This window comes from Littorina saxatilis, linkage group LG7 (genome assembly GCF_037325665.1).
Source record: "Littorina saxatilis isolate snail1 linkage group LG7, US_GU_Lsax_2.0, whole genome shotgun sequence".
NCBI lineage: Eukaryota > Metazoa > Mollusca > Gastropoda > Littorinimorpha > Littorinidae > Littorina > Littorina saxatilis.
Genome location: NC_090251.1, coordinates 16,582,285 through 16,603,850, shown reverse-complemented (window position 1 = coordinate 16,603,850; position 21,566 = coordinate 16,582,285). Strand labels below are relative to the sequence as shown.

The window sequence follows — 21,566 nt, the reverse complement described above, 5'->3', positions numbered from 1 at the left end:
GACACACCGTGAATTAGATATGTAAGAACTCTTCATTTGCTAACAGATTTGGTATCACAAGAAAGAGGGGACTTTCGTCTTTACTATGTTAAAAATTCATGATTGTAGTATACTTGATTGTATTAAAAAGACCGTTTGAAAAGTGTCTAAATTGTCAGACCTTTCCTCTCTTGCTATGTGGTGCAATACTTTTGCCGGCCACTGTACAGGTGGTTTGACCCGGATAGTGTACAGTCCCAATAGTTTCATGGAGACACGCACTTTTTTTTAGGATGGTACTCGCACTCTGATATTTCTAATTTTCTATGGCAGATGGAGTCCGGCCTCTGAAATCACCTGTCCACTGCATAAACCATGGATGCGAATCAGCCCTGCTTCATGTGCTGGTATTGTTCTGAAAAATGTGAAGAATTCATCACCGCTATCGATCATGCTTTGTCATTACACCCCACTGAAAATGTGAAGCTTCGCATTCTTCGGCTTGACGATAAAGCTGGGGTATTCAGATATTGTTCAAAAGACTTCGAAGTAATTCCAAAGACAGTAGCAGAGGGATACCACATTGTTGGCCATAAGAATGAAACTATCACAATAGAATGCAAAGCCGACGAATGCAAAACTGGCGAATTGGATTGGATTGGATTGGATAAGATTTACAGTCCAGTGAGGTTACCCTCATGGAAATTCGGGCTGCTTTCTCCCCGGGAAAAGCAAGCTGCCATACATACGGCGTGTATAAGCGGACGAGAACAAAACGGACGAACCAGCATCAAATTCGGACAGTGATGAATCAACTGGGGTTTCTCGTCATGGGTATGCATGTGCTGACTCAGCAGTCGGGCACAAGCAAAACTCTTGCCGCATTTGCTGCAGACAAGAAGTCTTGTAGTCCACAAGCCAAGTATACCTACCGTGCACCCCCCCCCCCCAGGGGTTGGCAAGACTGGTCTAGAAATGATCCCTAGAGTATCCTGAACACGAAACAAAAACTTTAACAGCAAAAAGTTGGGATGCTTAGGAGTTACAGCCCTTGACGTAAGGGTACCCTCTTGTGCGCTTACTGCGGCCGTTCGAAGTTTACTGTGAATCAACTGCTGTAAATGAACAAGAAATCTACCATGCACCCCTCCAGGGGTTGACGGGACTTGCCTAAATATGTTCCTTAGAGTGTTCTGAACACGAAACAAAAACTTAAACAGCAAAAAGTTGGGAAGCATAGGAGTTACAGCCCTTGATGTAAGGGTGCCCCCTCGTGCACTTACTGCGGCCGTTCAAATTTTACTGTGAAACAGCTGCTGTAAATGAACAAGCAATCACACGAAGTATTGTTCAGTGTTTCTAATTTTAATCAGAGTCTTCTGAGCTGGAGTCATCCAGGCCATTCTGCAAGAAGCACTCTGTGTCGTCTTCCTCTTCTTCCGCATCTGAGTCAGGGACATCATTGAGGAGATCGTCAATGACAGTCTGGGGTAAGGTCAGCTCTTCTTCCTCTTCTGTCCAGAGTGGCTCTAAAATGCCATTGTTCATCACCCAGCCATGACCTTCTGTGGGGTTAGGAATGTCTGGCACAGGCTGGTCACCTCGCTTCCAGATGGCCACTTGATAGTTGCAGCGGCGAATATTTTGCTTCAGACTGCGTCGAGAAGGTGGCAAAGTAGCCAAGTCGACATTCTGACTGGCATTTACCACCTCTTCGCCACACTTCTCTTTCAGCAAGTGATGCCTCAGCTCATTAACCTTGCTGAATCGTGACCTGCCATAGATACAGCATGTGAAGGACTCCAAGTCATCAATTATTTCATCCTGCATGTCCCACGTGTTGCCAAGCTGAGCGAGCGTCTTCACAAATGCTGGCTTCTGCTGCAGAACCTTCACAGCCTTCACTTTGCCTTTGCCCTTGAAGGCGCTGGTTGAATCACAGCCTGTGAAAGCATGGAGAGACAACAGTGCAGTGCAGAAAGGCTGTGTAAGTCCTCTGGCTAGGTCACTGATGTCAATCAGTCGCTTCTTGTTGCCTTTGCCCGTGTCAAACAGGATTGTAACACCGTCTAGCTGAGGGGCAAAGTTCAGGAGGATGAAAAATACATCTGTGTCAGGACTCTTGACACGAATGTACTTGTACCCTTGATCTTGTCCATACTTGGAGTAGAGGATGACACGCGAGTCTGTTTCTTTTTGGGTAGACGACAAGGAATGAAGTTCTTGTTTATTCAGTCTTTCTACCATCAGCTGATGAGAGCTTGAATGCTTGCCCTTCACAGACGAGAACGACGTTTCTCTCCTTGTGCTTTTCAGCAAAGGAATCCTTGCTCCAGACATCCAGTAGCAGTTTAATGAACTGCACTTTGTTATCTTCATTAGCCAGAAATGCCTTCCAGTCTGCTGGTCGCTTTGTGCTATCCCCTTTCAGGATGATCTTGTCACCAGACCCTCTTCTCTTTCGCTCCATGGATTTCACAGAACAGTCTTGGTACATATCGGTGCTGAATACAAAGTCAGTTTCTGGTGGTACCATGTCGTAGAGCTTCTGGCAGATCTGGCGAAAGTTGGGAGGAACTTGTTGCATTGCGTGAAATGTTGCATTGCCATCGATGATCATTAGAGTCTCATCAACAGGGGGGGGGGGGGGGGACAGCGTCTTCCACAGTCTTCGTCAGATAGTGAAAAGCAGCGCTCTTGTCAGTCTTAGCCAAATAACTGTCTGCTGTCCCAAGGCTGTAAGGGACTGGAGTCAGCTGATAGGTCATGAGCTCTTTCAGATCCATGTTCAGATCGCCTTCCTGAGACTTCACGAGAAGTTGGAAGGCCACATTTCCTTGGTGCTTATATTCAGTCAATTTGTTTTGAGTTGACTTGAGTGTGACTCTTTTTGACGTGTCTGCCATGACTTTCAGCTTGAGACGTTTCACTGGCTCGAAGAAATGTTCTCCGGTTTCTAGTCTCTCAGTGATGAACTTCTCCTTCTCGCTTCTGCCTGCTGCTTCTGCACGTAGGACATCCTTCTCGATTTCAGCAGGTACTGTGGCACCTGATGACAGCATGATCAGTTTCTCTTTGTCATGAACCTCAAACGGGTTGGTGAAGCTTTCTACTGCAGCAAGTGTTCGTGCCACACTCTTTTCACTCCTGGTGACTTCTGTTGGACGAAGGTCACGGTGTTGAGTGTCCAGTTCACTATCCTTTGTCATTCCAGCCATGTTCATAGTCACTTGCATGTACTTTGTTCTTTGGTGGGTTGTCCTCACCCACTTTTGGTAGGCTGGATAGTTTGAAGCAATTCCAGTGAGACCTGCACCAGCTGCGGCTGCTCCTCCTTTGCTCTTCGCATTGCGCATAAACGTCTCCTCCATCGTTTTGTCAACGGCACATCTGTTGCCAGGAATGAAAGACCTTGCCACGCTGAATGCCCCTTGCTTTAGCAGCTCGGTGGAACCTGGGTGTGAGAGCTCAATGTTGGCGATGAAGAGTCCAAAGAAGGTGAGGTACCTTGCATAGTTTTGTCCCCCAAAGCTGAAGAAAAGATCAGGCATCGCCAATAAGCACTGGGCATACAACTCAAAGTCATTCGCTTTCACAGCATACAAATTACAAGAGAGACAGTACATGCCAGATGTGGTCCATATAGGACATCCAGAACTGGGGAGTTTTCCCGTGTTTTCCTTGCCTGACATCTTCTCTATACTGTTCATAGTCTCTGAAGAAGTCACTCGTGCCTTTGTCATCCAGCAGCTGTGCGACAGTGTCGTGCGTGGAGGCTCCTCTTGTTGCAGCAAGCAAGTTCATGGTTTCTTCGGTCATCTGGGGAAAATCTCTGTCTTCTCCTGTCATTTTCAGGTAGCTCGCTAGCATCAAGCGTTCAAGGCATTCCTGCATCGTCTTGTGGCAGTGCAGTGCTCGGTCATATTGCTTCCCAGACTCAACTCCTTTCAAAGAACCAGATGTGATGAGCTCAGCTTCCAACATGATGTCTGACAGCCCAGAACCATTCATCTTTTTACCAATCATTTTCAGATAGGCACAAACAAGATGGAATGTTCCAATGTAAACTGTGACCAACCCTCTATACATTATCTGATGCTAACCGACACATATTACTTTATGAAAAACACATCAAACAAGACAACTTGATCTCCAATTTATTGTACAAGAAATGAAATCCTATGTGAACCGCGAAAAATCAGAATGCATAAGGCAGGTGTCACGAGACACCCCCGTAACTAGTTTGCCCTCAGAAGTTCCACTTTGTACAAAAGTAGCAGATATTCTGAATAATTTCGACTGTTATACGGTATAAATTGTCTATGAACGACATTGTCGTTACCTGTGGATACAACACAGGTTACAATAGTCCACAAAGCCCTTGAAATTGGAATTTTAGCGAAGACGAGCAATGGCGGCACATGTTGCAAGCAATGGCCGACCTGGGCAGTAATATTTTGTTAATTTTTAATCAATGGAGACGCACTATTGTACTGCGATGTCTTTACAGCTACCACAATGTCGTTTAGAGCCGATTTATACTGTTTAACAGTCGAAATTATACAGAATATCTGCTACTTTTGTACAAAGTGGAACTTCGGAGGGTAAACTCATTTCGGGGGTAATCTCGTATCGTGACACAGGCACTACTGATGCCAAACTGTTGACCAATAACAGAGATTACTCAAGGTTCTACCAGGTTCACTGACAACTAAATTAAAAAAATTGGGATCAAAAGAACATGATTTCTTGTTCATTTACAGCAGCTGATTCACAGTAAACTTCGAACGGCCGCAGTAAGCGCACAAGAGGGTACCCTTACGTCAAGGGCTGTAACTCCTAAGCATCCCAACTTTTTGCTGTTAAAGTTTTTGTTTCGTGTTCAGGATACTCTAGGGATCATTTCTAGACCAGTCTTGCCAACCCCTGGGGGGGATGCACGGTAGGCCTATCTGGCTTGCATACTATTGGTTTTGTCTTACAATTGTGGCGTGTGAGGTTCCGTTTGCTTTGGAAATACTTGTTGCATTTTTTGCATCTGTGTGGTTTTATGCCTTGATGACCAATATAGTGGCTGTGAAATTCAGTAATGTTCATGAAAGCTTTATCACATACTCCGCACGTGTATCTTGATCCCGTTTGAAAGCCGTGTTCTTGTCTCCTGTGTTCTGTTAGACCAGAAGCATATTATTTTGTAACTTTTGCCACACTCTTGACACAGATGACGCTTGCCTAAACTCCCAGACGGCTTTGATGGTGTTGATGTCCTTGTGGGTGGACCTATGGTCTGAGCTTGCTCTTGTGAAAGAACAGCGTCCACAGCTTCCACCATCTCTTCGCTAACATCAAGATAGCTATATCCGTCGTGGTACCAGAGATCTCCATTCTGCAACCTCTCTGTCGGGATCGGTGGGGGGTGGTAGTCCGCTATCGTGGGGGTTGGGGGTTGCAGAAAAGCAAAATTTGGAGCTATCGGATCGTACAAAAACGCACAGAACATCGGCAATAAAGGTGGTGGGGGACTATAACAACATAACAAAACAAGAGCTGAGACATTCACCAAATATAACTTGATATTACTGGCAAATTTAGAAGGACAATGTCCCATGGTGCACAACCGCTGGCAATCAAATATTGTCGCGACGTGCAACCATGCTCTTCCGTGGCGTGCAACCGTCAAACGTTTGGTGTGTTTACATATCCGTAAAATATGAAGTAACCATGTAACATTAGCTAATAAAATTTAACCCAATGGTCAATAAATAATCATTGGTTACATCTTAATTGTCTGTAGGTTTGTCCGAAAGCTTGATTTTTGGTGGTGAAGGTTGAAAGTCAAAATTTACAAAAATGCGCTTTAACAAGTGTAAATAATCACAGTTCAACATTCACACGTAAATGCAATCAATGAAAAAAATCGATGATGTGATGCTACAATACCTAAGTTCAAAGTGTAAACAAAAGTTATATGATAATCTACTAATTAAGAGAAGAGATTTGTAATTTTGTGGAGAAACTCACCTCGCTTGTCCTGATCCCGCGGCTTTTAGTCGGTGCAACCGGTCCCGCGGCTTTCAGTCGGTGCAACCATTTATACGGCGTGCTGATATTCACATGAAAAAAAAATTAAACTCTCTACATCGTCGGGCAGCTAAAATCATGTTAAATGGTCCACAATTATCAGCTGATTTGAAGTTAAAGAATCTAAACTACCTGCCGCTAGTTAAACAGTTACAGTTTAATAAGACTGTAATGATGTATAAAGTATATCATGGCGAAGTGCCCTTCAATATTCAGGACCTATTTCACAGAGTCACCGAAAGGTACGGGTCTATCAATTTTCTACCACCAATACCCAGGATTGATTTGTTCAAAACTAGTCAAGCCTTCTCTGGCGCTATGGTGTGGAACTCCATTCCGTCTGTAATAAGATCATTAACCTTACTAAAGAGTTTTAAACAAGCTCTGCATAATCATTTTATGTCTACCTAGATGGCTATACTAGTCTTAACACGTGCAAGTAGCTGTCAACAATTGGCAAAGCTTTCAATCAATCAATCAATCAATATGAGGCTTATATCGCGCATATTCCGTGGGTACAGTTCTAGGCGCTCTGCAGTGATGCCGTGCGAGATGAAATTTTATACGGCCAGTAATTGCAGCCATTTCAGCGCATATTTACCTTTCACGGCCTATTATTCCAATTCACACGGGTATAGGTAGACAATTATTAACTGTGCCTAAGCAATTTTGCCAGGAAAGACCCTTTTGTCAATCGTGGGATCTTTAACGTGCACACCTAATGTAGTGTACACGGGGGGGAGTTCGGACACCGAAGAGAGTCTGCACACAAAGTTGACTCTGAAATAAATTTCCGCCGAACCTGGGATCGAACTCACGCTGACATCGGCCAACTGAATACAAATCCAGCGCGCTACCAACAGTACTGAGCTATATCCCCGCCCCATGAATTACACAAATATGTTCTTTATTATATGTATTATGTGGAATTTATGTTGCGATTTTCCATCATCACTTCATCATCATCATCATCATCATCATCATCATCATCATCATCATCATCATCATCATTTACACCATATAATCATTATTAGCATTAGTGTAAACGTTGGTATCGTGTGAATTTTACCGCCGATCACTTTACATGTGTAACCTCAATTAACATGTTGCATGTTTCGCTTTCGATTTGTATGTTGCTTACTTTGTCATTTTATTGTTTATGTTTATTTGCTTGTTTGCTTACTTGTCGATTGTTTGCTGGTTCGTTCGTTTACTTTGTTTATTTGTCATGTTGCTTTACTTGTTTATCATTTATTAGACACCGGCACGGTTGGCCTAGTGGCAAGGCGTCCGCCCCGTGATCGGGAGGTCGTGGGTTCGAACCCCGGCCGGGTCATACCTAAGACTTTAAAATTGGCAATCTAGTGGCTGCTCCGCCTGGCGTCTGGCATTATGGGGTTAGTGCTAGGACTGGTTGGTCCGGTGTCAGAATAATGTGACTGGGTGAGACATGAAGCCTGTGCTGCGACTTCTGTCTTGTGTGTGGCGCACGTTATATGTCAAAGCAGCACCGCCCTGATATGGTTCTTCGTGGTCGGCTGGGCGTTAAGCAAACAAACAAACAAATTTATTAGACATTTGTATTAGAAGTAAGGACCGGTAAGAAAAGGCGTCGCCTTAAACCTCTATCCTTGAAAAATAAAGTTCCATCATCTCTCTCTCTCTCTCTTTATCACACACACACACACACACACACACACACACACACACACACACACACACACACACACACACACCTGCTTCCGTATCCCTCATTTTTCTCAGGCAAACGCACAGGAACTCAAGGAATCATTTTATTAATTGTTCAAGAGAAAACGTAACTCTCGACTTTCTCTTTTTCTCCAGAGCAGATCCCCTGGATGGTTACTTGTCCCAGTCGTACCATCTGCGAAAGAATAATGTAGGTGTCAGTTTTTCTCTTTTTTTATTCACATGTCAACGTTTCAAAACATATTGGTATGCATAAATAATAAACACACTCGTGTGCCGACGATTTATGTAGTACGATCACTATATCTGTTCAGAAAATTCGGTTCCAAAAGATCAAACACACCTAATTTCCAGAGCAACTTCCTTTAAACTTAATGGTTGTCTTAGTTTTGTTCCTAGCTTTGCGGGCGTTGATCTTATTTTTTTCTTCCAAAATCAATTTCCAAAATAAACGAAACAATAAAGTACAGATATTTTTTCTTATTGCTTGGCATGTAACGATCACATTACCAATGTAGATTTTTGATTCCCATGAGTAATCCGGAGAGCCTTTTGGAACGTGCAGTGTTAGGCCGTCTGGCTTTGAAACTTTGCACACTTCTTTGGATTGATGATCTCCCGACATGACCCCAGTTTGATTGACCCTCGTAAAATGTTGGGTTCATGTTCGGTTCATGATGTAACCGAGTGCCGTAACACTACGATCACCAGGGGAGGCGAAGTGCAATCAAACAGGATTGAAAATGTTAGGGCTAATTTCTTAGCCCTATTAAAAACTGTTATGCAAACCCGAAGGTTTCCATGAACATACAGACAATGGGAAACCACCAGAGCCCATCACAAACAGAATTCCACAATCCACGGGTGTTGACTTTAAAGGCCAACAACTCGGGTGCAGAGTCTGCTGTGAAAGGAGCGGTAGCCTCCCCTGTCACAATAAAAACGTAACATTGAGGATTTCTCTGATATTTTTGAAGCTAGAGACACAAATTTCAAGGTCACAGCATAAAAAAATGTTTTCTGGAGATAATCTATCACCACTAAAACTATCAGCTATCAAGGAAAAAAGTCTCCACTTCATCAACATATGATATCATTGGTTTTTTTTAGTTAACAGGTCATATAGTTGGGGAGGGGGGGGGGGGCTCTTGTAAAATAGTGAGTATTATGGGAAATGACGAAGTATAAAGCATTTGCATTTCTTGTTTTTGTCGGGTAAACGTTAGAATCTTCTTTAAAACAACAACAACAACAGAAAGTTACAACAACAGAAAGTTACAACAACAACAACAACAACAACAACAACAACAGAAAATTAGCCAGCTAATTAAACAGATCAATGAAGAGAAGAAAAAAATGAACTTTTGGCACGGTGGAAAGCAGACTCATTAAGCTACTTACTCGTCGTCCTCGGCGTTGTCGTCGTCGTCCCAATCTGCCCCAAGTTCACGCTTGGGATTCTTTGTCAGACTTGGTGAACGCTTGGGATTCTTTGTCAGACTTGGTGAATTCAGTCTCCTTTCATGCAACCCTCTGGGGCGGAAAAGAGAAAGAACACACACACACACATACACAAACCACATACGCACGTACGCACGAATGCATGCAGGAACGTACACCAACGCACACACACACACACACACACACACACACACACACACACACACACAAGACAACACACACACGCACACATACAAACGCACACACACACAAACACACACATATCGCGCCATGCTAGCATACGTATTACAAGTTACCTCCTTTGAATTTCTAGAATATTCCAACAGTGTTTCGATCCAAATCTGTTCACACATGTATCATAACTACACCTGAAGATTTCAAAATTCATTTGTATGTTCGTTATGAACGTCCTTTCAATCAGTATAGCTATGCGGGAGCGATGCAAGATTGTCTCCGTGTTTGAAATTACATCACTCCAAGATATTTATCACTTTAAAATGAGGAAGGTTCCGAAATGCTTATTTCTGTTCACACTTGTTCAGGGCTACTAAGGCCTAAAAAAAAAATAGGTGTGGTTACGGTAACCCGACCTACCCTATTTTTTAGGGCCGACCCTATAACTTTTTATCACAATTGTCAAAAAAATACCCAAAAAAACAAGTAAACGAGTGCAGAAAACGCAATGAAAGCGAAAGCGCCCGAGTCGCACACTTATTTCCCTGTCAAGTAGGTTTAATTTGTACACATTAGAAGAAAAAAAAGAAAAACAAGTCGCGTAAGGCGAAAATACAATATTTAGTCAAGTAGCTGTCGAACTCACAGAATGAAACTGAACGCAATGCCATTTTTCAGCAAGACCGTATACTCGTAGCATCGTCAGTCCACCGCTCATGGCAAAGGCAGTGAAATTGACAAGAAGAGCGGGGTAGTAGTTGCGCTAAGAAGGATAGCACGCTTTTCTGTACCTCTCTTTGTTTTAACTTTCTGAGCGTGTTTTTAATCCAAACATATATCTATATGTTTTTGGAATCAGGAACCGACAAGAAATAAGATGAAAGTGTTTTTAAATTGATTTGGACAATTTAATTTTGATAATAATTTTTATATATTTAATTTTCAGAGCTTGTTTTTAATCCGAATATAACATATGTATATGTTTTTGGAATCAGCAAATGATGGAGAATAAGATAAACGTAAATTTCGATCGTTTTATAAAAGAAATATTTTTTTTACAATTTTCAGATTTTTAATGACCAAAGTCATTAATTAATTTTTAAGCCACCAAGCTGAAATGCAATACCGAAGTCCGGGCTTCGTCGAAGATTACTTGACCAAAATTTCAACCAATTTGGTTGAAAAATGAGGGCGTGACAGTGCCGCCTCAACTTTCACGAAAAGCCGGATATGACGTCATCAAAGACATTTATCAAAAAAATGAAAAAAACGTATGGGGATATCAATCCCAGGAACTCTCATGTCAAATTTCATAAAGATCGGTCCAGTAGTTTGGTCTGAATCGCTCTACACGCACGCACGCACACACACACACACACACACACACATACACACACACATACACCACGACCCTCGTTTCGATTCCCCCTCGATGTTAAAATATTTAGTCAAAACTTGACTAAATATAAAAAGTGATTGCCTACCTTCCTACACTATTTTTTTGTTGCTATGTTACCGTAACCACACCTATTTGGGGGGCCTATTCTTGAGTTTGAGGGTTTTTAAAGTGTAACTAAACAAGCAACAAGTCGCGTAAGGCGAAAATACAATATTTAGTCAAGTAGCTGTCGAACTCACAGAATGAAACTGAACGCAGCAAGACCGTATACTCGTAGCATCGTCACTCCACCGCCCGTGGCAAAGGCAGTGCCCGTGGAATTGACAAGAAGAGCGGGGTATTCGTTGCGCTAAGAAGGATAGCACGCTTTTCTGTACCTCTCTTCGTTTTAACTTTCTGAGCGTGTTTTTAATCCAAACATATCATATCTATATATTTTTGGAATCAGGAACCGACAAGGAATACGATGAAAGTGTTTTTAAATTGATTTCGAAAAAAAAAATTTGATAATAATTTTTATATATTTAATTTTCAGAGCTTGTTTTTAATCCAAATATAACATATTGATATGTTTTTGGAATCAGCAAATGATGGAGAATAAGATAAACGTAAATTTGGATCGTTTTATAAATTTTTAATTTTTTTTACAATTTTCAGATTTTTAATGACCAAAGTCATTAATTAATTTTTAAGCCACCAAGCTGAAATGCAATACCGAACCCCGGGCTTCGTCGAAGAGTACTTGACCAAAATTTCAACCAATTTGGTTGAAAAATGAGGGCGTGACAGTGCCGCCTCAACTTTCACGAAAAGCCGGATATGACGTCATCAAAGACATTTATCAAAAAAATGAAAAAAAACGTTCGGGGATTTCATACCCAGGAACTCTCATGTCAAATTTCATAAAGATCGGTCCAGTAGTTTAGTCTGAATCGCTCTACACACACACACACACAGACACACACACAGACACACACACGCACATACACCACGACCCTCGTTTCGATTCCCCCTCGATGTTAAAATATTTAGTCAAAACTTGACTAAATATAAAAAGGAAAAACATCGTTCAGCAACCTTTACACTTTGATATGAAGAAGGGCCTCATATACTGTCGAACTGCGAAAAAAAAAAAATTTTCTCTCACTCGGACACTGTTTGACGGACATGTGAAGTGCGCGCCAGGAACGACAATCTTCTTAGTTTACCTGATTAATGCCCTTAATTTTTGGTTCTGGTACTTTCAGTTCCGGCTGTTGTCATCAATCTACCAAAATAAAAGATCAAACAGAGTTTTCGATTTTTATTTCATGATTCAGAAAAATATTGCTTATTTTCTGAAGTCAACTGTTTTAGCGAATCTTTCTTTGATTCTTAAAAGTCATTTCAGATTTTTGAAAAATAGTTAACGGTTAGTAATTACCAATATATCGTAAACAAACATATCGATAGGTTTTGGTAAGAAGACACAAGTGCGATGAATGTGGGACCAGTATTTTTGTGGTAAGTAAGGATGTATTTCTTTGCTGTAAGCACATTTACAATGCACATTTAATCTGTTTAGCAACATAAACGAAAGCATGGTACAGTGCCGCTTGTTTGTGGTCTATCTTTTCGCGGCAGATGCGTAACAATTAGGGTCTCCGTTGGAAAAAGCTGCTCGGAACCAGAGCAGATTTTGGCTTGGGTTCTTTGAGTGTGAATGATCGACGAGTGGCTTGACATTTTTAACGAATCATTACTGTAGCCTACTTGAAACCATCATCTGTTTCTGAATTTGTCATCAGTTATGATTGAGCAGTCTCATAGGAATCGTCCATAAAATGTTAAACCGAAAAAGGGCAGACGATTCTGAATCACACAGGCTGCTGTACAAAATCAGATCTAAAACGATATTTTGAAATGCGACGTCTGCGTAAATGCCCTGTAACAAAATACCTTGTCCTGGTCATGTGTATACACATCAGCTTCTATTGGGAAGATCAGTATTTTATATTAATCACAAATACAAGATTAGAAATAGTTCTGAAGATCGCCTTTGATTTCAGTTTCAGCGGCAAACTAGCAGATCTGTTCAAACCGGCATCGTTTCATGGTTGAAACTTGAATAATCCCAAATAGATCTGAGTGGGGGTAAGTTTTCTAGTATTTCAATTTTTTACGGCAGTTTTATTTAAAGATAGTGTAGTGGATGTCTCTGGTGAAGACTACAGGTATATGAATTTTTTGTTGTAATATTAAAATGATTGTTCTTTATTTACACAATTGAATAATTTGTATTTATTTGTTTGCAGATGACGGCATACTGAGTGCTCCAAGAACATACGCCTGCTGGCATTTTGTGTCTTTTCTGAAGACGTCGAGGCAAGCAGAAGTCACGGTCCTGGCCACACACACACAATGACATGAACAAGAAATGATATTTTTTCATGGGCATATCCAGTATTAAAACTTTATTACCATGCAAACGCAACAATTAGAATTTAGAGAAGGTCATCGGTCACACACACACACACACACTGGGCGGATCCGGAGGGTTCCGGGGTTTCCGGACCACTTAGGAGCCGGCCTTTGTATTCTAAGTGACGATTTTGGAAAGAAGTTGGCTAATTAGTTTGCTCAGGTTGCGCCAGATCGATCAATTGTCCCTGTTGTGATTCAAATTTTTCTTCTTAATATATTTACTTTTTTGGAAGGAGTACTAGGGGATGTTTCTTGGCTCAGATTGATCCATTTTCCTTGTTTTTATCAACATTTGTCGGACCCCCCCCCCCAAGGAGGTTGAACGCTTCGCGTCTTCAACTAAACGCTTCGCGTCGTCAAATTGTCCCTAAAAGAAATTTGGAAACTCCCCCTTAAAAATGATGTGATCCGCCCCTGCACACACACAAGCACACACAAATAGAGAAGTAATAAATGGATACAGTTTTTCTTTATTTAAATTACAATCAGATGTGGTCGTAGAACAGGCACTGTAAACAAAACCTAGCATGATATACCACTTGTGTGATGTTTCGGTCAATATCTTTATTTTTCTTTCAGAAATACATTGGCGTTTTGAATGTCAAGGGAAGTGATACAAATGCTGCAGCGGCCTATCAAGAACGCGAAGGCAAACAAGGTAAATGCCTACTTCTGACATTAGTTTACTTATTAACTCTTTCTATACTGGCCATTATCTCCCCAGTCTCTCCCCAGAAACTGGCCATTTGCATGGGTTTGCAAAAAAATTCTCAAAAATAAACAAAACAAGATGCAGCCTTCAAACTCATAGGTTTTATTGTGAATATATTGCTAAAACATATGCCAAAGTTTGGTTTCATTGTTGTGAAAAAAAAAATATGATGTCCAGAATGTATGGGTATATTTTACGCAATACGAAAAAGGGGGTATGTATTTTGACTTAGAAGCATTTTTTCTTATGAAGGCTCTGTTTGCAACAAAACTGTTTCTGTTTACTTGTATGAAGATTGTGCTTACACAAAAACATAACAAATACCAACTGATTTTCCATTTGGTGGTCATGTGAGCATTGTGAACATGTCCGAAAAATCTGATCACACACCATGTGGTCGACATGCAGACCTGAACGGCCAGTGTATGGTGGCAGAGTTGGAAAATAGGAAAAGTCTTGATGCCAATCCTTCATCAAAAACCGAAGAAAATCGTCATTGTAATAAGTTTGCTTTATTCTAAATCAAACGACTAGGATAGATGACAGACACAACGACAAACACATTCAATTCTATGTAAAACATACACAATGCTCACGTTAACAAGCTGGCCATAACAATGTGCCCATCGTGCATGAAGTGTGGCTTTGGTCGGATCAGTAGCCGTGCTTTGTTTGCGATACTAAACATGAAATTTTGTTAAAGCGACGATTTAGCAATGTTGTTGTTGCTGCTGCTGCTGTCTGTTCTTGTCACGACATCTCGTTTTTGACTCACATGCGAAGCAAAAGTGAGTCTATGTGCTCACCCGAGTCGTCCGTCCGTCCGTCCGTCCGGACGTCCGTACGTCCGGAAAACTTTAACGTTGGATATTTCTTGGACACTATTCAGTCTATCAGTACCAAATTTGGCAAGATGGTGTATGATGACAAGGCCCCAAAAAACATACATAGCATCTTGACCTTGCTTCAAGGTCAAGGTCGCAGGGGCCATAAATGTTGCCTAAAAAACAGCAATTTTTCACATTTTTCCCATTTTCTCTGAAGTTTTTGAGATTCAATACCTCACCTATATATGATATATAGGGCAAAGTAAGCCCCATCTTTTGATACCAGTTTGGGTTACCTTGCTTCAAGGTCAAGGTCACAGGAGCTCTTCAAAGTTGGATTGTATACATATTTTGAAGTGACCTTGACCCTGAACTATGGAAGATAACTGTTTCAAACTTAAAAATTATGTGGGGCACATGTTATGCTTTCATCATGAGACACATTTGGTCACATATGATCAAGGTCAAGGTCACTTTGACCCTTATGAAATGTGACCAAAATAAGGTAGTGAACCACTAAAAGTGACCATATCTCATGGTAGAAAGAGCCAATAAGCACCATTGTACTTCCTATGTCTTGAATTAACAGCTTTGTGTTGCATGACCTTGGATGACCTTGACCTTGGGTCAAGGTCACATGTATTTTGGTAGGAAAAATGTGTAAAGCATGTGAGTCGTATGGGCTTTGCCCTTCTTGTTTCCCTCCTGATTCTGAGAAGAAGCTGTTTAATTGTGATATCAGGCCTAGGAACCCCTGATTTTCACTTGGAGCAAATTCTCAAAGAAACTTAGCGTATGTTAAGAAAAATGAGTGTACTCCACACTTTGTCTTTTGTTGTTCGTTGTCGTTGCATGTCTACCGTTCCACAGCCACCTACTAAAGCTGATGGGGTCTTTGTCGACCAAAAGAATGGGATTCACTGTAGGTCGAGTTCCTGTAGGTGGATTCTCTGTGTACCTAAGACTTTAAAATTGGCAATCTTGTATACAGGGAATACCACAGGGTGTAGTTCCTGTAGCGTTTTGCTAATATCAATGAAAGTCACGTGATGCTTGGCGACATCGTTAGAATTTGATGTTTTTCGATCTTATTTTGATATTTCTTAGAAATTCGAGTATGGTTTGCAAGTTTTATTGAAAAACTGCACCCTGTGGGATTCCCTGTATACTAGATTGCCAATTTTAAAGTCTTAGGTATACAGGGAATCCACCTACAGGAACTCGACCTACAGAGAATCCCACTCTTTTGGTCGACATAGACCCCATCAGCCCTACTATAAGTGCAAGTGTTAAATGACGTATTTCCACAAAAGACTGCTTGCAGAGAATCATGTGATGCCAATGACAGGTAAGGCCAAAAAAAAAAAATTGTCTGTTTCTGGTAACATGGCTAAAAAAAATAGGGTCGGTAGGTCGGGATTTTTTTTTATTTTTATTATTTTTTTTTTTTTTACCCCAAATGTAGACCAATAAAACTAACTTTAAAAATCGCGCAAAGAGACTGGATTCACTATACATAGAGACAAGACACTCAACACATTTACAAATCGTCAGCGGACTTTCGTTTTCACACGTTTTTGTTGTTCATTTTCTCACCCTGTCCTTTACCACCAAAAAAAACAAAAACATTTTTGAGTTTGGAAAAAAAAAGTTTAGGGTCGGCGCCGAAATTTAGGGTCGGTCGGGTGACCAGAAACAGACAATTTTTTTTTTTTGGCCTAAGGACATGTGGTAATACATACTACGTTTTGGAACCAGGGAAAAAGCAGCACAAATTATTTATCAGCCAAATTGATTGACTTGTGCACCACGACAAAAGTTTTCTTTGATCCATAAAAGGTCTTTTGCCAGAAAAATTGCTCTGAACATCAAGTACCCTGCAAGTTGTCACACATTTACATTATTGAAATAAAAAGAAAACACACCAGTAACCAGGTTAGGTACGTTAATAGCTATAATCAATATCTCGGCACGTTACTGCCTTCTTCGGGATGGTAAGCTGAACATTATTGAACAAAATAATCGGTTTAGATTGTATACTTTGATTCTTGAACGAAGAAGCAGAGGTACTGCATACAACTAGGACTGTAATATCAGCTTTTGTCTGAAACACACACATACACTTATAAAATTAATGCAATGTCATTGTATGAAGCCAGAACATTCACTAACTTACATAGTTGGTCACACAATTACCCATCACTGAACAATAAATCGAAGTCGGGTGGATTCAATGACTAAAGCAGTAAAGGCTTTGAAAAAACCCTCATCACAAAACACCCCCCCCCCCCCCCCCCCCCCCCCCCCCCAAAAAAAAAAAAATAAATGAAATAAAACAGGTTGTGTATATAGCGCAGTAAACACCATGCAGGTACAAGCAAAGATTTGACAGTGATTATCCTTGTTTTATATAGCACACATTTTCTAGTTTTAATCTCTCTCTCTCTCTCTCTCTCTCTCTCTCTCTCTCTCTCTCTCTCTCTCTCTCTCTCTCTCTCTCTCTCTCTCTCTCTCTCTCTCTCTCTCTCTCTCTCTCTCTCTCTCTCTCTCTCTCTCTCTCTCTCTCTCTCTCTCTCTCTCTCTCTCTCTCTGGAAAGTAATTTATTGACCTGTGGGTTATTTGCGTTTGTATACACATTGGTGATTCGTAAACTATGTTGAAAGAGATTGTCAAACAATATTATATGGGGTGTCTTAAAAAAAATGTATATCAACAAAATCTGTCATTATTATCAGGCACACGGTTTTAACAAAGCTATGTCACGGAATGCAACATAAGTGGCTTAAAAAGTCGTGTTTTTGTGTGTGCAGGATATTCGCTAGGACAGGACCTCAAGCTGAACCAGCACAACAGCGATGCATTCTTCCATGGCTTCCACAAAAGTCTTTCACCTATAGCGGGCATTGCATACAGATAGTCCAAAGAGGGTTAGGGTTACCCTAACCCTCCTTTTTAAAAATTCTTTAGACCAATTATCCCTCTGTTCGGGGTGTTGCAGGTAGCTTTGTTTCCTCCTTGGGGATGAAGCTACCAGGGGAAGGGATTGTGTTGGAGGTGCGGGTAGAGGGGTAGCCCTCCCGGTGCTCCCCCTTGGACCTCCCTAGTCTAGGACCCTGGGTCTTCGCGAGGTGGCCATTGTGGCGTAATCCCTCCGGACTAGCATAACGTTTCCCTATCCCAAGACCGACCGTGCGTGGTCTATGACCACATCCTCTACGAGGTGACCCTATCAACTAGGCAGCGAAAGCCCCTAGGCGAAACACGGCGGATCTAGAGGAGAGAACCTCGATAAAAAATTTGAGCTGCCATGAAGACGGAGCATGTTGGCTGAGGACAGCGGGCAGACCTTCTGTGCCGACACCCATCTACAGGAGAAAACCAGGCATGCACGCATCAAACCCAACATGGCCATACAAACGGATCCCTCTGTTCCCATGTTAAACATGGAATAATTCTGGACAAATGCGAGGACGTTAGCTTTTTTTTATTTTATTTTTTTTATCATTTTACTTATCATTAAAACTTGTTTAGATTTCGATTCGTAAACCATTTACAGTAATCCTTTGTTTTTTAACTTTGTTCATCTTACCACAGTCACTTCGTTGTTTAGATTTATCATTAAATTTGTTACCATTATGCAGGAAAAATGTAGAATAAAACCAGGAGAGCTTTCGGTAGAAGATATTTCCTGTGTCAAAAGTTAATGCTTATTCTGATTGATGGGTGCTCCAAACTAAGTTATTTTGACTGCCTTATTCGAATTCATTTCCAAGACAGGGCTGAGAAGTGGAGAAGCTTAGGAGAATATCGTAAAAATTGTCTGGGTGTTTATGCAAAACTTTCGAATATGTCAGATTTTACTTTAGAGATTTTAAATACTGTTAACTGACAGAAATGCTATAACTTCTACACCAATTGACTGGATCACTTCATATTCAGCATACTTAAACTTGATTTTATGCATGTGCAGTTCACAAAGTGGCAAATTTGTAGGTTAAATTATCTAACTTTTGCATCACCAATGACACCAACGCTTTCGTGTCTGAGGATTGCCCTGAAACTAGCTGTAACTGCATGCTTTCTTCGGGTCATCGATAGCCTGGGGGTTGAAGGGGATGTTTTTACATACTCAGACATTCAAAATAATCAAAAAGGTAAAAGCCTGAAGGGTTTAAATTAGGTAAAAATGGCTACCGCTCAATGACAATGTCAAAACTCGTTCTGTTTAGTCGACCCCCGAATTTGGAGAAAAAAATTAAAATTGCACAAAAGTCAGACCATTCAATTTACAAAATTGCCACTTACTGGAAAGGCAGAACATAAACTGAAGTTAATGAATACCATATATAAAATAATTGGTTCAACAGATGCAGAAGTAATTTGCATGGTTGTGGGTGTCCTCTTTATGGGGGTCAACCCTGTAGAAGAGACGATTTTCTTTAATTATCAATCCGTAATATATTGTTTGTTATGCATACAAGATTAACATTGACAAATACTTCAAGACTCCTCATTGATCTTAAGAAATGTTGTGGTTTTTTTTGTTACTGACTGATTCACTTTCTATTCACTTTACTCTACATAAGTCACGACAAGAAAAGCAAGGGAGGTAATTTCGTCGGAAGAGGTAATTCTCTCCCCTCAGAACGATTGTTGTAGTTTGTTTGATTTTGTTCCCTTCTAATAAGTATGATTTAAAATAGATCTTGATGTGAAAGGCGCAGTACCCCCCTCCCCCCAGGATGTTAAATTCTAGGTTGTGTCCATGTAAAATCCTGATCCTAGTCAAGATCCGAGTTGGTTTTTCATGCAACCGTGCCTCTTTATGCCACTCAATTAGACATACTTTGCAATCCATAATTGCACGAAACTAAGTACAGGAAATACGTTGTTGTCATGTTTTTAATATTACATAATGAAATAAAAAATGTCACAACTGGTTTCGTGTTGGGCTTTCTCTCTCTGTCTGAATCTCATAATTACTTCCTTCTGATGCCTGAAATGTGTTGCAGGCATTGTTAATGTTCAGCTTACATTTATTGTTACAATTTTTGTGGATATGTTATTAAGTGTGTCTGTGTTTCTATCATTCGTTATCAGTGTGGTTAAAAAAAAAAGCACACGTCAAAGTAATTTACCCTTCATCATTATCAAAACATGCATGCAGATACGGGTAATAAATATTTGTGATACTTTAAACAAATACAATGTTTGTTTGTTGCGTTTTTTCATTTTTTCAGAGCAAACACACATCGTATTTGTTCAAACGTGTATATTCTGCACTTTCTAATACCCTGCATGGATCTCCAAATCAAGAATAATGAAAAGTCGTCTGATAGCCCTGCAGCACTCACACGAACATGATAGAAGCTTGCATGCATGCACCCAGGCTCGCTGTCTTCGGCTAAAAGAGCTTACCGTTGGATCTTCGCTCAGACAAATGTAGCTGTCTCACACCGGTGACACTGTGACGGTTCCCCTACGCTTTGTGTTCGGTGCCCTGACCCTTTGTGTTCGGTTCCCACACGCCAAAATTCGCGGACAAAACATCCATTTATGGTAGTATTACGCAATGTTGCTCTCTGAGAATGGTCTTGTTAGATCTGTGAGTGTTTACACTACATGCCTAGGTGCTGTTGGATTGAAGGTTTTTGATATTTTAGCCGTTATTAGGTAGAATGCCTTCCACTTTACTGCAAAACTGCATAATTCGTAGCATCGGCAAGAAATATCCTACCAAAAAATGCCTGCTTGGAACTGTCGTTGGTCCAGCAAAAAGTTCAACATGTCTGTAGCAGACAGCCCAAGTTTCAAGATTGTAGGGCCATCCAAACAGCCGTAATAATAAAAACAACAAAAGTAGTCAGTGAAATTGGCTGTGTTCGGTCCCCACACACTTTTGTGACGTAGGCGTGACGGTTCCCATAATTCATTGTGTCGGTCCCCACTTTCTGTGTCGGACCCCACTTTCGACCTAATTTCTCTGTGACGGACCCCACAACCAGCCTATTTTGTGTCGGTCCCCACACCTTCTTGGATTTATGACTTGCCGGTTACTTGTATCATTGTATTCATTGAATCTAATTGTCTCGGAGTTATTTTTCAGCAAAAACCGGCAAGGCAGCACCTTTTGTGATACCAAGTAAGTCAGATGACATCAGTATGTGTGTGTATGTGTGTGAGAGAGAGAGAGAGAGAGAGAGAGAGAGAGAGAGAGAGAGAGAGAGAGAGAGAGAGAGAGAGACTAACTTTATTAGTTTATGCCACAAATAATATATAACATTATTTATCTCTGGGACGGTTCCCAGTATACCAGCAAATTATGTGTTGATCCACCCACACCTTCTTGAACTGGCCTTCCCAATATCTACTCTTAGTCTTAAGGCCTTGGAGATATGCAATTTGGCACATTTTTAAAATAAAAGATCCACCTGTCGTATGTGAGATTCAGTTTTCAGAGCAAAATGCTGCCCAGGGACTTCTAGTGGTGATTGAAAAAAAAAAAGAGTACTTGCCTGTGTCAAGTATGTGTCTTTATCCACGCTTGTTGTAAGAGGCAACTTTTCCCAGCTCCTTGTGTTCATGACTGCTTTCTCTTAAAATTAATTACTTTATGACAGTCAGAATACAATGGAACAAGGCTACATAAACCCTGACAGCCTACGACAACGGCCCGACTAAGGCTCAACACCGCGCCAATAAATTCAGCATTGGGCCAATGTTGGGCCATGATTGCTCCGTTTTCGTAGGCTATCAGGG

The 21,566-nt window shown here is 40.9% G+C and overlaps 2 long non-coding RNA genes and 1 pseudogene across 2 annotated transcripts; 1 reads left to right on the top strand and 2 right to left on the bottom strand.

Moving 5' to 3' along the window:
• Positions 1 to 2,605: 2,605 nt before the first annotated feature.
• Positions 2,606 to 4,947, bottom strand: LOC138970810 (uncharacterized; annotated as a pseudogene).
• Positions 4,948 to 7,839: 2,892 nt separating this feature from the next.
• On the bottom strand, positions 7,840 to 10,273 carry LOC138970809 (uncharacterized). The gene is made up of 2 exons (XR_011457076.1): positions 9,172 to 10,273; positions 7,840 to 7,945 (listed from the first exon to the last, which is right to left on the bottom strand). It is a non-coding gene; the product is annotated as an uncharacterized lncRNA (long non-coding RNA).
• A 1,588-nt stretch (positions 10,274 to 11,861) lies between these two features.
• Positions 11,862 to 19,741, top strand: LOC138970807 (uncharacterized). Its single transcript, XR_011457074.1, has 3 exons — positions 11,862 to 12,937; positions 13,099 to 13,925; positions 17,618 to 19,741. It is a non-coding gene; the product is annotated as an uncharacterized lncRNA (long non-coding RNA).
• The last annotated feature ends 1,825 nt before the right edge of the window (positions 19,742 to 21,566 follow it).